The sequence below is a fragment of the Triturus cristatus genome, chromosome 4_1 (genome assembly GCF_964204655.1).
Source record: "Triturus cristatus chromosome 4_1, aTriCri1.1, whole genome shotgun sequence".
In the NCBI taxonomy this organism is placed as follows: Eukaryota; Metazoa; Chordata; class Amphibia; order Caudata; family Salamandridae; genus Triturus; species Triturus cristatus.
The window spans coordinates 529,491,195-529,509,636 of record NC_140585.1 but is presented as its reverse complement, the minus strand read 5'-3'; the positions used below and the strand labels follow the sequence as shown (position 1 = coordinate 529,509,636).

Here is an 18,442-nt window from a genome sequence, read left to right as displayed (position 1 = left end):
TGGATTTCTTAATTACCGGGTGCTCCTACATGTCATTTTAAATTTTACCACTTCATATTTACCACTTCATGTTTACCGAATCGTTAATTATGTATTCGGTAAATCTGATTCGGTATTTTGGAATTCGGTAAATATGAATCGGTATTTACCGCCTCATATTTACCGAAAAGTGGTTTTTGGACTCCTACATCTCACTTGTCTGAATACCGGTCGGTAACGGCATATTTACCGAAAATCGGCCGTTACCGACCGGTATTTGGCTACCTACATGAGGCCCCAACTCTTTTAAGACCTTACAGTACCAGCTTTAGTAGTCCCATCAGACGTTTGTAGGGCTGCGGTGTTAGCCTATAACTCTGTATTTGCCAATGGCACTACTAGCCTTTCCACAGTGAAAACAATAATGTAGGGTTTTTACTGCTGGTACATGTAAAAGTACATATTCCACTTTTTAACATACAGCAGCATGCTTTAGGGCTTGGTAGGCCTCTCTTAGGGGTGACTTACATATAATAATAAAAAGGATGGTTTCAGCTTAGCTATTACCTCAAATGGCAAAGTCGAATAAGCACTTTAAAACTGCCCTTTCTGTTTGCAGTGGCAGACTGGGAGCCATGTTTTACTTATTCCTACTCAGGGGGGCACAACGAGTGCTGCAGTCTCAGGAGGACCCTTTAGCTTACGGGCCCTGGGTACCCCCAGGTACCATATTCTAGGGACTTACAAGTAAGTTAGCCTATGCTTATTGGGAAAATGGCAATTAAACACGCACCATTTAAAGGTCAGAGCATATGCACCGAGTCCTGTTTAGAAGAGCGCAGGGCATTTCAGAGCCATTTCAGAGCCATTACATAGCAGTTGAAATGGGGGCAAAATGTGGGAGTAAACTTGCAAAAAGCCTGTCTTCTGACACTGGGGAAGGTTGCTTCTGAGTTTGTAATTTAACCAAAGATTAAATGCATCTGCGCAAAGTAGCTTCTTCACACAGAGGGTCCGTGATGACTCCTACAACTGATTGTTACCCATTATTACTCCTACTGTGCCATTTATATCAAATGAGAAAGGATTGACACCAACAGACCCTGGACAGAGCTGCTGTCGCTCTCTGCCCCTGTCTTTTGCCTTGAACTGCGTTTTTTGCACATTTAAGCTGACCCTATGTAAAGACTGTTTTTGCACACTTTGGGGCCGATTACGATCCTGGAAAAACCCGGTACAAACCGTGGGTCGAAGCTTTTTCTCCGTCCGACTCGTACCGGGTTGTAAAACTTTACAAACATGCAATTACGATTCGTTCGGAAACACCATTCCCGTACGAATCGGAAAAAAGACCAACCGACAGAAAAATACATACAATTGTGATCCGGGACACCACGGACGTGACGTCCGGACGGAGTTAGGCATGTTTTTACGTACCAGCAATTACGATTCGCACCGACTGCAGTCCGGATGGGAACATTTTTACGGCACCTAAAAAGTGCCGGAAAAGCTAAGTACGCAGCGATGCGAGCTGATTAGGGGGCGCGGTACATGCCGTACCCCCCCCCCGCCCCCCGTATGTACAGAGCATACCCCCAGCCCCCCGTATGTACGGAGCGTACCCCCGTACCCCCCAGCCCCCCGTATGTACGGAGCGTACCCCCCAGCCCCCCGTATGTACGGAGCGTACCCCCGTACCCCCCAGCCCCCCGTATGTACGGAGCGTACCCCCGTACCCCCCAGCCCCCGTATGTACGGAGTGTACCCCCGTACCCCCCAGCCCCCCGTATGTACGGAGCGTACCCCCCAGCCCCCCGTATGTACGGAGCGTACCCCTGTACCCCCCAGCCCCCTGTATGTACGGAGCGTACCCCCCAGCCCCCCGTATGTACGGAGCCTACCCCCCAGCCCCCCGTATGTACGGAGCGTACCCCCGTACCCCCCAGCCCCCCGTATGTACAGAGCGTACCCCCGTACCTCCCAGCCCCCGTATGTACGGAGAGTACCCCCACCCCCGTATGTACGGTGTGGACCCCCAGCTGGGGGTCCGCACCGTACATATGGGTGTGGGGGTACGCTCCGTACATACGGGGGGCTGGGGGGTATGGGGGTACGCTCTGTACATACGGGGGCTGGGGGGTAAGCTCCGTACATATGGGGGTGGGGGTACGCTCCGTACATACGGGGGGCTGGGGGGTACGCTCTGTACATATGGGGGTGGGGGTACGCTCCGTACATACGGGAGCTGGGGGTACGGGGGTACGCTCCGTACATATGGGGGGCTAGGGGGTACGCTCCGTACATATGGGGGGCTGGGGGTACGGGGGTACGCTCCGTACATACGGGGGGCTGGGGGTACGGCGCGCCCATCCGCGGGGGGGGCTGGGGGTACGGCACGAACATACGGGGTGCGGGGGGGGGTACGGCGCGTACCAGGCACTTGTTTGGACATCTCCATGGTTGCTATGGGAGTTCGCTCCGGACGGTCTTTTTTCCATACAGTTGTACAATCGGACGGATGGGACGGATCGTAATTGCGCATTGGGACTTCAGTTTTCCCATTTGTACGTAAAAATGTCCGGGGACGTGTCGGAGACTTTTCCCGACCCGAGGACGTGTGGGGGAATTTTCCCAATGCGATTTGTATGGACTTTTTCCCATTCGAATCGTAATTGGCAGTTTGTACGGCGCTTTTACCATTTGTACGGAAAAAAGTCCAGATTCAATTCCGTTGGGGAAATTTTTTCCAGGATCCTAATCGGCACCTCTATATCTGTTTTTATGTGAAGTTGCTTTTAGGTCTTTGCTGTTTTAAATGATCTTTTACCTGTTTTGGGGAATTTAGAAAGAAGCTGGGAATCCAAGGGAGCTGGTGGGATTTAATCTTGTGTTTTTTGTGACTCAACACCCCTGGTCGCCATTTTGGAGCAGGGTGCGGTCTAGTGTTCCAATCTGGAACGCATATAGAGAGACGCTGCGCAAGCGCGCAGCGGGTGCGCCACCAGCACGCCAAAGGCAAGCCCGTCTGCGGCCGTGCGCGACCCGGAAGCGACCGGCACCAGTTATGCTGCCGATTCACTACCAGGTAACCCTGATATCTATAACCCTACACTAGTATATAGCAGGGACCAACTGTTGATGCTGGGTAGAGGTATTCATCAATGCTCCCAACACTGTATATCAGTAGATTCCGAGTCACTGTTTTGTAAAGAGTGCAATCGGAACTTTCATTTTCAGTTGGATAGTGGAGACCACCGAGGCAAGACAGAGCAGGTTTTCGAGTTGACAGGGGCTGCGGGGAAGGGAGGAAGGTTGAAAGCTATTCTTCTAAATGTGAGATCTATGAAGAGGCACGAACTTCAGCTTTTTGACCTCCTCTCAGAGACACAGCCAGATGTAATGTTTATAACAGAAACATGGCTCAATGAGGGCTCCAATCCTACCATTGCCTGTGCGCTCCCTTCAGACTATAAGATACTAAGGAAGGATAGATCTGGCGGCAGAGAGGGGGGGGTAGCGGTCATATATAAGCACCCACTAGCCTGTCAATCAATACCGATGACAGAACCTGAAGGAGTAGAGGGACTGGGCTTCTATCTGACGGTCTTAGCCCATCAATCTATTGCTGGGGCATGATTTATCGTCCTCCTGGGCCAGCAGGAAGATTCTTGGATTCGTTTGGCCACGTTATCATGCCCATTATGTTCAAACACAGGCAGTGCATGATTTTGGGAGATTTTAATATTCATTTCGATCAAACGACTGACTCAGAGACCACGAAAATCTGCGCACTATTAAGTATTTTTAATTTCGCTCCATATGTATCGCTCCCTACGCATGAAAAAGGTCATATTTTAGACCAAATCTTCTCGACTACTGAATTAGAACCAATCGTTCCTCTGCCTATTGTTTGGTCGGACCATTTTCTGTTAACGTTTATGATAGGAAAGGTTCCGACCAAGTCTCAGTCCTATTATAAAAATCGGCCGGAAAGTTTCAGACCTTTTAACCAAATAACATCTGAGGCTGTAACTGCTATGCTTAGCCAACACCCCATACCAGTTAACGATAATTTAGAGCAAGATGTGTCCTGTTTGGAAAACTGGCTCCATGAGTGTACTATGCAGCTAACCCCATTAAAGTACGAGTGGCCAAACAAGGCAGAAGTTCGACACCGTGGTTTAATGAGTCCTTAAGGAAAAGGAAAAGTGCATGTACAAATTTAGAGCGCCGTTGGAGGAAGAATTTCGACCTTACAGATAAACTAAAATACAAAATGGCTCTGAAAGCCCATTATGTAAAAGTTCGAGCCGAGAAGAAACAGTTTTTGGCTGAAAAAATTGAACAAGCGGACAACTGTGCTAAAGAATTGTTCAAGATTGTCAAGGATGTTACCGCTCCTAATGCCTCTAAAAAATATTTTACCCCTACTGATACATGGAGAAATGAAATTGCACAATACTTGTATAGGAAAATTCTAACTATTCTGGACTCTTTCAGTAGCCCATGCCAGGATGCGATTAGTAGCATGTTTAGATCTCCCCACACAAGCCCCCCCACTGAGAATACCCTTGTGGAGTTTTTGCCCATGCCCATGGCCACTTCACTTAAAATCATGAAAGCCCTAAAATCCGGATCTCCCTCCGACCCTTGTCCAGCAAAAACATTGGTATCAATTGCGGAAGTAATTAATCCAGCAGTAAATTGGACACTCAATCTCTCTCTGTTCGAAGGAAGGATGCCTATAAATTGGAAGCATGGGAAAATTCTTCCACTTTAAAAAAAAACACTAGCTGATCCCTTGGTAGCCAGCAATTACCGACCCATATCGCTCCTACCTTTTTTCTCCAAAGTTATGGAGAAATATGTGAATACTATTGTTACTGATTTTATTGAGGGTAACCAGGTACTCCATCCTAGTCAGTCTGGTTTTAGAGCGAACTACAGTACAGAAACCACTCTATTAGAAATTGCAGAGACGGTCAAAAGTACCCTATATAGAGGAGGAAAGGCGGTGCTGATATTATTTGACCTGTCGGCGGCCTTTGACACCGTGCCACATGATCGCCTCCTTCAAAGATTGAGGTAGAGCGGCAAAGGGGGCACGGTGCTCAGATGGTTTACTTCCTTTCTGGACAACCAACAGCAAACAGTTTGGGCTCCTCCTTTCTCAAGCCCTATTCAATCTCTGAATGTAGGGGTCCCTCAGGGCTCTGTTTTAAGTCCGACCCTGTTCAATATATATATATGGCCCCTCTTGCTCCTTTAGCTGAACAATATGGGTCAAAAATTATATCATATGCAGACGATACACAATTGCTATTCACCTGTGAGAAGGATGAGGTGTTTAATGGCAATGAAGTTAATGTCTGCTTAACTTAGGTGTTTAACTGGTTTAGGCAAAACCAGTTGCTCTGCAATTCCGACAAGTCGGAAATTATCTTTTTTGGGCATACTCCGGATGACGAGTGGCGCCAATGGTGGCCTAAAAATCTTTCTCCCCCTGAGAAACCAGTCTCCACCGTAAAAAATGTAGGAGTACAGATCGACTCCGACATGACCATGAAGCCCCAGGCCCCATCAACTGCTGGCACCTGTTTCGGACTATTAAAGATGATGAGGAATTTCCTTCCTCTGCTTCCTATCTCGCATAGGAAAACTGTGGTCAAGGCCTTGATTATATCTAGATTGGACTACGTAAATGTGTTGTACCTGGGCCTTTCCGAACTACCTACTAAACCGCTTGCAGGTAGTACAAAATGCAGCAGCAAGGGCCGTACTTTTGGTTGGACCCAGGGCTCACATGTCTCCACAGCTGAGTACCTTGCATTGGTTACCAGTAAAACAAAGGATTTGTTTTAAATCCTTGATCTTAACTTTTAAGGCCCTGAACAATATTGGAGCTCCGTATATTAGTAATAAAATCCAGCCCTACAAACCATCTAGAACACTGCGATCATCATCTCAGCAGCTGACAATTGTGCCTAAATTTCGACGCTCTTTTCAAGTGGTAGCAGCAAAATTATGGAATAGCCTTCCTTTCTTCCTCAGACAAGAATGTGGTCTCCTCAGCTTCAGGCGAGGTTTAAAGACCTGGCTTTTCCAACAATAGTGCGGTCTTGTTTGGCTGTTAGCTTTTCTGTCCTGGGGTCAGGACAGCGCCAGTACACTCCATGGGGTAGCCGTGCGCTTAACAAATACCCCTATAACATAACATAACAACCGATAACCTTTAGTGGTAAGGTTCTTCACTTAATTCCATTGCTAGAATTATCCAAATATTAGCTGCTTTGTTGCTCAATTTAGGGGGTTATGGATAATTCCACAAGCATTAACGTTGCAGTTTTTTAATTCAGGAAGTGTGACATTTCAAAAGGTTTGTTCCATGATTTATACAAAGAAATACATTAATCCATGAAGAATCTCGGAGTCTCAATTATTTATTAAATATTGTTATAGTTTACAGCTAACTGCTCTAGTAGTTATGCGTTAGAGCTTTTTCAAAGTTAATTAATTAATGATTCATATTCTTTGCAAAGTCAACTTGTCACAATTTTTGAGTTTTGTCATGTCAGTGTTGTCTAAGTCACCTATAGTAGCCAGTTCTTCCTACTGTGTCATGTTAAGCGACATATGTGGTTTGTCCTTCTTTGTCCCAACCAGGAACTTGTTTAGGAGTCATAGCATTAGGAGCTGAATAGCTTCTTCACGCTGCTTAGGTAAAAGATATCTGAAAATCTAATGAGAAAAAATATAAAAACTTTAATGAGATCTCTCAGAAAGGCAAATTTCCTACAACATGCAAAACCTACTTACAGTACGTGGTGGAACACTACAAGGTAATACGGCCACATTTGGTGTGTTGTCTTACTGGGAAACTAAAACAAGCAAATGTTGCCATGTTCTGCTAAAAAGCAAAGGATTGTGGGTGCAGATCTTCACAAAAAATCACTACCTCCCAATTACTTCCAAGTTATCTTCATTAAACTAAGTCAAACTGTTTCTTGTTCTAAAACAGGATGTTCATGCTTCCATGCGATAATTGCCACTTTCATCCCAACAACTTAAAAGTAGCCAACTTCTTGCAACTCATAGTTGTATGTGTAAGGTGGTCTATGAGCATGATACATTTTAAAGTAAGATGTCCTACGATGGTGAATGTGAGAATAAGGAATGATAGAGAAAGATGTATGTGGTTAATTTAGTCATGGGTGCTCTTTTTGTGTATGTATTGTGTCCATGAGACTGTCATGCAGTTAGCTGATAGATCTTGTATGATCCGGATCAATGACTGGTTGTCTACTCCAAAACAAGTGAGTGGTCAGGCGACCCAGCAGCACCAATATGCTGAGACTCAATCTTGCCTTTGTTCTCATTAGGAAAGGAAAGCAGCTGATTCCCAAAGAACGGAAAACTGCAGACTTGCCCCCCCCTAAAAATGAAAGAGTGCAAGTAAACTTGTAAAATCACCCCAGTAGTGGTACCAAGAAAGACAAAACATTGAACCCTGGTGCCAAGTAAGACAAAACACTGAAACCTTCTACGAAGATGGAAAAAATACCAAGTCTATTGAGAAAAATGAAAAATGGTTTTAGAAACAAGCAAAACACCAAGCACTTTCAATGACTGGGCTATAGTGTTTACCCAGAAGTGAGCAAAATATCATTGGTCCAGCTGGCAATTTCTTGAGGAACGGCCTGCCAACCATACAGAACACTAGCCGGGGATGTATGTCACATAATTGCCAAACTAAACTATCAATATACAATAATATTGTGGTTAAAATATCTACCACCATAACAATATCTACAATGTAAATGACAAAAATATCTAATATAAAAATATTGAAATTCAAAAATAAAGTAAGTATGAAAATATCTACTACAATATTATTTCCTACTTAAATATCTACTATTTTAGATATATCAAACAAATTATTACGCTAATTATTCCTAAACGTAAAATAAATTAACAATAATTTTAGGAATATTCTTATAGAAGCATACCAGAATTAACTGCATGTGCAATTCAAAAAAACAAATACTAAAAATGTAAAATATATGTTTTATATTTTAAAAATTAATTCAAAAACAAGACAGTATAAAAAAGTATATATTTTTTAACACAAGTTTATTTGGTCTTACACTATAAATATCTGAGTAGTTTTAAAAGTATATTCGTTTGAATTTTTTAAACGACATTACATTTTCAAAAAATCACCAACGTCTTAATAAAGATGTACCTTTTTAAAATATAAATAAGTTTAAATTCCTACAAAATTTAAAATATATTTAGTTTGGCATAGAGTGATATTTACTATTTGAACTCCAAACTTAAATTGAGGAGATTACTTAAATTGAAGAAGTAAGATTTACTTTCCTAACTTCCATCTCAAACAGTTGAGGAAAGTGTATTAATCATTGGGGTGAGAGAAGTTATAACTTGCATCCATCTAAAATTCGACTAAATACATATATAAAAGGAGTGGGATTATGTATTCTATCTCCAGTCCAACTAAATTTAGGGAAAGTCCATAAACAAAGGGGTACATTTTACAATTCTATCCTAAGTCCAATACTGATTTGAGAAAGTGCATAACTTTAAGGGGATGGAAGTTACTATTCTAACTTTGATCTCATAAACCTTGGGGAAAATGCATTAATGGGTGATTTGATATTTGCTATTCTAACTCAAATTAAATTAAAATTGGGGAAGGGTTCATAAATAAAAGAGGTGTGATATAACTTTCTACATCCAATACAACTAAAATTGGGGATAGTATGTAAACGACAGTGATGAGTTTTACTATGGTAACTCCAGTCATACAAATATTGGTGAAATAATTTACATTTGGGGGTGGGTGGAAAAATGTGTTATTTTCACTCTAATGTATCAAAAAGTATTTAAATTGTAGAAAAGGGTGGAGTTGTTTTAAAATAAAATATATCTAACTTCAAAGTATTCTTATATTTAGAAGTTATGTTCTGCCTATACTTTCATTTTAAAGCCAACTCACAAACTGTATTACGTTCTAAAACAAATGTACCGCAAACCAAAGTACATAAAAATTTGAATTATTATTCATAAATACATTTTTAACATTTATTATTCAAATGTACATGAAAAGTATTTTATGACTTAGTTTCAAATTAAATCACAAAGACTCCATTTTTTTAAATAAATAAAAACTGTTTTAGGAAAATTGTTTTTTCTATCATTTAAATTATATTTTATAAACAACACTACACCAAAAATGAATCCACAAATAATGTACCTCATTTTTTAATTTAAAGAAAAAAATTCTTAATTAATTGTTAATGCCCTTAAAAAAGAATACACTACCCACCACCTCCCATAATAACTCCTGCTACACATTATATTTATTATAAATGTTAATTTTACAGCTCAGAATAAATTTATCAAAATGTAGGCATTAAATAAAAACAAACATAAAGATTATTAAAATTATCAAACGTTATTTAGAAATGTGTAATTTAAAATATGTATATCATAACCGAAGTGTATATAAACAAGTGATTAAAAAAAGTATGAATTATTAATGGTACAAGATTATAAATAACTATATTACATATAACAATACTTTACAATTACAATATTTTGAAAAACAATAATATTGTGAAAAAATATACTTACCCTTGGTTTACTGACACTCATATTTTGACCACAATATACCAGTCAATTCATATTCAAGCGCCACACTCCAGTGAAAAAAGGGGTGAATCTCTTTTGAAAAATGAAATATTCTCCACTAGAGGTGTCTGTGATGAAGCTACCAAATTAGTCTAAATCCACCTCTTACTCTTCTATCAGGAAGTCAGACATTTATAAGACAGGGTTTGTCCCAATCAACTGCTACTAAAATAAATTCAGCTGTTATGGTCATTGTCTTAAAGAAGAAGGCCACCTTTGCTGCAGAGCCACTAAAGAGAAAACAGCTATCTCTGACTCTTAGATTACTACAGCGTGCTAGCATCAGACTAGGATGGACAAGGAATCTGTAGCCACCTTAAAGGGGACAAAGAGTGAGACAGGAGCTGCTTACTCATCACCTACTGCAAAAGAAATACAGATAACAATCTGTAGCACAAGGTGAAAACAATTGAACCTTCTTAAATGAGAATCAGACTGGCTAGAGAAAGCAAAAGCTTTGCCCTCATATTCAGTATCAACTTCCTTCAATAAAAATGCTGCAACTAATAAACTCCCCACTCCCAAAGTCAGCCCTGAGACAAATAATTCCCTTAAGAAGAGAAGATATGCACCCAGATAGGGACGTAGTTGCTTTGTTGTCTACCTCTCACCTGAAATTAATGCTCCCTTGGTGACTGATAGAGGCCTTGACTACCTGAATGTCAGCCACCCAGACAATGGTTCATTGACCCTAGGAATCAGGAGGAAACATTAATGGAGCATGTAACATGGCAGCTAGCTAACAATAGGACAATATCTCAGCCTCAGCAAATCCAGGACCCCTGAACAGATTCCAACCCCAACATCAGCAATGTTCACTAATCTGAGCCATACATAATGATGTGCATATTTGAACAACTTCTTTTCTGCTCGTTCAGTAGGGGTTTAAACATGTATAATTTTGGAAAACCCTTGTAGCACATTTTCTTGGGGATATTTGGCCCACCTGTAATGTCTAGAAACTTACAACTTCTCAAAGTTGTGAAATCCATTCAACTTCACTGGTGGAATGCAACCATTTTACAATCCTGGTGGTAAGTACCATAGAGAATCTGTGTTATAAACCTGAATACTTATTGACCCTTTTATTTTCAAAACATATGGCAGTCCTGTAGGTTTACATTATTTTGCCACCCTATGAGGGTGCTTTTAAATTTGCTCAAATTTGATAGGCTTACCTCTCCAACTGTCACCATCCTTAATTTTCCATTCCTTCATTCCTACTTACTTTGCAGTGCCTTTGTTATTTATTCCACATCTGTTCTGGTTCTATTCTATTCAGACAAATGCCCCTAAGCAATGACGTAGCTTGTAGCGGCAAACAGCGCTGTACCCATCTTGGAATCTGCCATCCTGTTCTGTCCTAGAACAGGACATTCCTTTTTTCAATCACACGGAATTTCAGTTTCTCAATAAGAATCCTGTTTCATTGCCCTGTGTTTTTTGAAAAACATTCGGGCCCAGTGTTTACAGCCTAGTTAGGGTAATGTTTTCTTTTTTCATATTTTGGTTGTACACCTATTCCCTTTGGTTCTGCCAAGTCTTTGGCATCAGTGAGCTTGTCTCTACTGTCAATAGCCATATATGAACTTTGTCATCTTCTTACCCTGCTTTCATCTTGTTTAAAGTCTAAAGGTGATAGTTATATTATTTCAAAGCCTTAAGGTTCCCAATTATGACTGGGTACAAACCGGAGATTCAGACAAATACAAGAGGGCACTTTGGGAGAACCCAACAGATTTGGAAGATGGTTTACCTGTGATTAGGTGGAATTAATTGTTCTAGAACCTAACCCAGCATGATGGGCCACACATAGGAGACCTCACTAGCAAATGAGACATCAGTAACTAGCACTAGATTGCACATGCTTGGCTACCAATAAACATCCAACCAGGAAACTGGAGAAGCCACTGACAGGCAGTGGAAAATATTGTTCCTAGAAAGGCTGACATATGACACTGAAGAATCTAGTTTTGACAAAGAGGAAGTAAACCTTACAACAGGGAACACAAAAATCACTGCTTCTATTTACAGTCCCTGTCCGGAATGTCATCAGGTGAAGGGTGGCCATTCACAGCGAAGGCTCAGGAAAACTGATTTTAGCAACTGGACCATGATGTGGAAAGCATGCAACCTGAAATTCACAGGCCACTTCGATCAATAGATATTCAGTCTTACAATTTTTGGGAAAATGCATGTGTATCAAGAATCAGCAGATCTGACCCCTAGCTGACCCCATGCAGCAAGCTTATGGAACAGCAAGGGAGGAGCTTTTGAAGATGCTGTGGCAATGACTAACAAAGTACCTAACCCAAGTACTTACTGTGCTAAATGGATTGGAGTGGCTAATCACTATAGGCCATGAAGAAACAGTCAACAAGCTGTCCTTCCAGCCAAAAACCACCCTCAGCAGGCTTAGGACCTTATTATGAGTGTGGTGGTCCGATGGACCACCAAACTCATGGTGGGGGTGCGGCTTCTGCCACACCAGTGGTCTGACTGGCCTTTAACAAGTAGGGCAGTCGGACCACCATGGGACCACTGCTGCCGCTAGGGATCCACGATCCCTGGTGGTGATGCGTTGGACTTGAGGTCGCAATATATTTGGCGGGTCCACTGCGGCCTCGCTAAGCAAATTACAAGTTTCCTCTCTGCCATGGATTTTATAGCTGAGAGCCCGCCATGAAAACTGTGGCAGAGAGGAAACAAAGGGGCCATACAGGGCCCCCTGTTGCCTCTTCGCCAGGGGATGCATGCAGGAAAGCACAAGGTGTGCCCCCCTGTCTGCATGCACCCGCAGTTCCTGCAGGGCATGGACTTATCAGTCCATGCCCTGCAGGAACTTGCTTGTTGGCCTGAGCGTCTTAAACCTGCGCCCTCTCCCAAAAAGGTTGTGAAGAGTCTAGGGATATGGTTTGATCAGGGTTTGACGTTTGAAGCACAATCCAAAACAGTGGCTGGGGTGTGTTTTGGGCTTTTACGAGGTCTTAGACCCGTGATAGGCTTCTTTCCTCCCAAAGTGCGTCAAACCATAGTCCAGGCCCTAATTCTGTCTAGGCTGGACTATGGTAATGTACTATATTTGGGCGCTAATAAGGCCAGTACTAAGCGTTTGCAAAGGGTCCAGAATGCCGCTGCGCGGCTGCTGGTAGTACTTCCAAAGTCTAGCTCAGTGGCCGCTCTGCTCCCTAAGCTACACTGGCTGCCTGTAGAAAAACGCATCCAGTTTAAGGCTTTATGTGTGGCGCATAAAATCTTGTCTGGTCAGGCCCCTGTGGGCCTGTCCAACCTACTCAAGCCGTACACCCCACAACGCCTATTAAGATCGGCTGGCTGCGTTGTGGTCTGTACCCCTCGTATTTTCAAAGCCAGAGCAGGCGGCTGTTCCTTTCGGAACTTAGCCGCCAAACTCTGTAACTCATTGCCTGTTTCTATCAGAGTCATTCAGAAGCACTTGGCCTTTCGCAAAGCCATAAAAACCTGGCTCTTTTCTGGCCTGGCTAAATCTATATCTGTTTAGCTCTTATTTTGCTTCTGTTTCCGGGATGTTGGTCTTGGTTGGGGTCACGCTGGGACGCCCCGTTGCTGGGGAAGCCATGCGCGTCACAAATCGGACTAATAATAATAATAATAATTGAGATTCCTATTGTGGTGCCTTTTTTATTGGCACCGCCATGGGACCGTCAAAAAACCACCCACCAGTGACGAAAATTTGTGATTTGGCGGGCAAGGCACACATAGGTATGGCAGTGCGGGGGCAGGGTGGTCCTACTCCGGCACCGCCAAACTCATAATAACGTCATTGATGATATGATGCAACAAAGGATCTTGCACAAACTCTGTCATCCCTTGCCAGTTGACAAAGTTGTCTGCAAATGAGTGGTTAGTGGTAGCAGATAGTTTGGTCACATACTAAATAAAGTAATATATAATTAGCTCAAAGAGTCGCATTACTAGGACAGTCTGCCTACATAGGTCTGTCAAAATTTGCTTAGCAAATGCAAGTCAACCATAGCCACATGGACTCATGCCAATCTGTTGAAATCACTGTCAAACCAATGACTTCCCCTGGAATTCAAGACCAAGCACAAGTTCAGAAAGTCGTTCTGTAAGAGATGGACCCTGAATGTATGCCTGTGCCTAATGAAAAAGCTGCTGATAACACCCAAAACTACAAATTGCCAGGTAAAAGACTTGCTAGTAGTTTAACTCAGAGTTCCAGAAAGGCTATGAAAAGTTCATTGACCACAGCAATACATTTTAGAACATAGGTTATATATCTTGGCATACTATTTGAACTGTTCACAGCAGGGTCTATAGGATAGACACAAAAGCAGATTCTCAGGCAGTGAATGGACTTTCAAGATCAAATACACCTTGTGAGCCCTGTCTAGACTCAAGTGGCATAGTGGAACAGCATTTAATGTGAGAGTAATGTGTACACTTAAACAGGGTACCGGAGTCAGGGCAAGAGAACTGCAGTTACTTGCAACAGGTTCATCCTAAAATAGGCAACAGAGGCAACTCCTCTTTAGAACAGCGTCTATAACACACAACCAAATGTGCCTGAAGGCTGCACCTGCTGTAGCATGGGTGTCAATGCTGACTACTGAACCTTTTTCTGTGCCCTTTAAGGCGATGCCCATTGCTGACTCCCAATGCATATAGCAATGACACCTTCAAAAGAGAATTCGCATCTATTCTTTTGAATCATGAGGTCTGCATAGCACCTTGTACTGCATTTGAGTTTCAAGTAATGTGTCATTGGGAACGAGAGAATTGGGCCAGAAGGAATATTACCATGAGACTTTGGTAAAATAAATCATAGCCTTCATGTGAGGTGTGATTATTTCAAACACTGCCTAACAGACCAATCACAGAGGTAAACAGAGTTTCAGAGGGTACATCAGTCTACAGATAAAGTTTGTGAGTGGGAATGTGTAGTAGAACAACCAATGAATATTTACAATGAAGGAGATAATGTTTGACGGGCCACACCTAGTTTAAGTGAGACAAAAGAAATTAAGCATAAAAAATTAAGGAAAATTAGATTGTTAAGTGGATCAAAGTTATGGAAAAAACAAAAATAACCATGGGTTAACAGTAAGGTAAAACAGTTCACTTTTAGTTAAGGATGAAAAGTCAGGAATTCCAAACATAAAAGACCTTGTGTTGAATTCCTAGAGAGATATGGGATTCAAATAAGACAGAGTAATGTGCGCTTCTGGTCTGGTTGGGCTTTGGAGAAGTTTACCTTCTGTCTTAGGAGAATTTAAGGTTGGAAATAGTCCCAGCATACTTGAGCCAGGAGCCCGGATTTCACACGCTGAGCATAGCTCACTGAACTTTCTAATTGGCACTGATTCGTTGACTTCATAATCCCCCTCTAACTTTGTCAGTGACTTGGAATCGAATCTGTGTTTCATGCAACTGGCTGCCTAAGAAGTTATTTCACCCGACCTACTTAACTATCCTCCAAGAGGCTGGAAAAGTCCTTGGACTCCATTGTGGTGGCCAAAGAGGAGAGAGAAAATAGGTGGGGGGAAACATTAACCTCTCATGTTGTGGTATTCACAGGTATTCAGAGAATATGAAAGACTGCTAGCTCCCCCACATTGTGACGAATGTTCCAGCTGGAGGGAGGTGAAAACAGCCTCTGTGGGGCTCACATCTACCTGCCCTGTTCACTAAAGAACCTGACTCGATATTCTAAGTTATCTGCTTGCATATACTACCTAATAACACTGTTTGTCATTTTTGAGCTCTGTAAATTTTTAAGACTGCATTGATGACCATCCAACCAAAGTGTGGATACATATTTCAAAAACTTTGCAGAAGATTTTGAGGCATTGCAGACTGTTAAATAATGAAAGAAGTGATCTCACTTAAAAGTGGTTTAACTCATGCTCTGGTTGTAAGAATGACTCTAGGATTGCATGCCATGCACTCATCTCAAGAATGAGTAAAGTGTATTTTAGCAAACTACAGTGAGTTGTCCATATGGCCTGGCAAAAGGTGTCTTATCAGTGACAAATGTATACTTGTCAACCTCTTGATTTGAAATTGGGAGTCATGTGAAGTCTTTAAGAGTTATAGTGTAAAACCACTGAAATTATGTTTATGAATGCACACAACACATTGGGTAAGTCACAGCATCCATCATGCACAGAACACCTATTTGCCAATGGCACAGATATGCCAAAGCACAGTTAGGAGGGGGGCAACCTTGAGTCATCATAGTGTGTGTTGCATACGTCGAAACACAACTTTTGTAAGCTATAATCCAATTGTAGAAGCAGTAGTGGTGTCACAATTTCTGGTGAGTGCAATATACAAATCTGCATAATAGACAAAGCAATTTCTAATGGATTTTGAAAACAATAGCAGAACCACACTTTATAAAATGATTGAATCAGTAATATCACATCACTATCCAACAAATTACTTCTTGCTGAAAAAATAGTGACACTCAAAATGATCTTAATCCTCCTTTAGGGACGATACACTCTTTGTATATTGTGACTTTAATGTTGCCGTACCGTATGCTTTAGTATTTGTGAGGTTTTAAAAGGATCTGTTTTGACTTCCATCAAAAAAAGTGTCTCTCTGATAAGCAGAGGAAAACGATTTCAAAAATATTAACATGTGTTTCTAACTAATCCATAACGGTATTTATTATATTGGTAATTTACTTTAACCTAATATTTAACACATTTTGCTCAAGATAAAATATGTGTACATTAACAGCATTGCTATGTGTAGATTTATCGGATTCCTGCTATCACCCTTTTGCTTCCTCAATGTCCCTTTTATTCTTTGTCTTTCATTCTTTTATTTTATTACTACACCAATTGTTCTTTATCGTTCTCCAATTATTCGCTCTTGATATGTTTATTGCATACTGATTCCTGGGTGTAATTGCTTTTATTGAACAAATACGGTCCCTCCTTCAGGTAACTTCTACTAACAGAAATTTAGATCAAAATATATTTCCATGGTATAACATTTTGAAAATCCTTTTTACAATTATAGGTGTACTTAATCTTTCCTACTCAAAAATCAAAAACACATTTGACTCAGTTTTGTTCTTTCACGCCAAAACAGTAACAGTGGCAGACAGTGTCTATTGTTGCCTCACTTGCTGACTTTGGAAGTACAAATACTTCTAATCCCAGCTTCTCTGGGTGGCTAAAACTGTGTGCATTTCTAAACATAATTGTAGCTCTTTATACCTTAGCTTGTTGTCTTCTAGTAGCCAGAGTGCCGCTGCGTCATTGTCCTTGCTCGCATTAGGGCCCCTGGCAGCCTTTGCACTGGCACTGGCCAGTGTTAATATTGCGGTCACACCGGTATTAGCTCGATTCATCATAAAACTAGTCCCTGGTTACATTGCGGGGCGCACGCGAGGCCTCGTCCTCGAGGCCTCGCCCTCGCTTTGCTCTCGCTCTCTTTTTTGGGCCTCTGAGGGGATATTAATAGAAAGCATTAGGGCAGGGCAGACGTCTGCTCTCCTCGCGGCTTCTCTAAAGCAGGGTTCTTTGAGGCAAAGATTAAACGCCCGTCCGTCTGTAGACCCAGCCTCAATGTGTAATGGGGATTAACTCGTCAACACCCCGCATTTGGACAGAGTCAATAAAGCGCCGCACACTGTCAGCCCAGCGGAGCATCGCCGGAGGAGCACCGACCAACTGAGCTGCCTGCTAACCGCAGCTTTTTTAAGTGTCGAGAAACGGACTCTCTCTGTACTGTGCACATACCGTTTCCACCACCCTCAAACATGCCGATATTCTGTTTTAAGAGTACAAATACCGCACTGCAAAAACATTTAACGCGCGCACTCAATACGATATAAAAAGCAGAGCTAATAAAAACCAGCAGAGTGTGTATGGGCCGTTAAGTACTTTGGGGCAGGCAGGCCAAGCACGTCTTGCATGGCTTTGAGTCCAAACTGCAAATTAGCAAACTGAGTTTCATTTGAGTTATAACACGTCCATTTTAATTCAGTTTGTAGTGTCTTGTATATCTGAAATTATTGTATACGAAATATTCGCACTCTCTGATAAATACGCCGACTTACAACATACCTTTGCAGTGTTCTCGTGTCATCTGAAACCCAGTGTCGCCCAAGATCTCGGTACATGGCTCTCATAAAAATGTGCTACTCAAGTTTGATTAATTATTTGATTCAGTATTTACCTGCAAACAAACCGTTTATCTTTCCTTTCCAATCCAAAATCAATCTCTGTTTTCTTTGCGGTGGATGCAGCAGAAAGAGTTGTCTGCTTTCACTGACATAATCTGCAAATGTCAACAAAGCGCGTTGCCTTGGGAACAGTAGCTGAGTTCTGGTTGTTTCCGCCTTGGTAACCGACGTGCTGGACCGGAGCTGCAGGGGCCGGTTTGGCAGTGATAATCCTGGCCTGCTCTCACGCAGGTAGGGTGTGGCTTCCTGCTGAGCTGTCCGAGCTGAGCAGGAGCTTATAGAAAAGCCCCGCACTGAAGAACTCCACAGTGTGAGCTCCCCATCACAACATGTTCTGACTGAATGCGAAGCGCGGTAGAGTGGGGGTGCAGCCTTCAGTGTTACATCACTGGAGTGATAGGGAATCTGAACAAATCCAAATGTTCTCACAAAGAACAAATACAGCAAATGAGACACACCCGTTCAGAAGGAGAGTAGCACAGGTGTGGTATGTATTTTGGAGTTCCCTGTCGTAAGCAGGGGTGCAACTAGACCAAGAACTTGGGGGGG

The 18,442-nt window shown here is 42.2% G+C and overlaps 1 protein-coding gene across 2 annotated transcripts in view; it reads right to left on the bottom strand.

Moving 5' to 3' along the window:
* Nucleotides 1-17,988, bottom strand: part of LOC146855188 (uncharacterized) — a 1,301,788-nt gene extending 1,283,800 nt beyond the window's left edge. For both annotated transcript variants that reach the window (XM_085650581.1, XM_085650582.1), the window contains exon 1: nucleotides 17,887-17,988. The gene's annotated coding sequence lies outside the window, so the exon portion shown is untranslated. The remainder of the gene's footprint in view (nucleotides 1-17,886) is intronic.
* Between the last annotated feature and the right edge of the window lie 454 nt (nucleotides 17,989-18,442).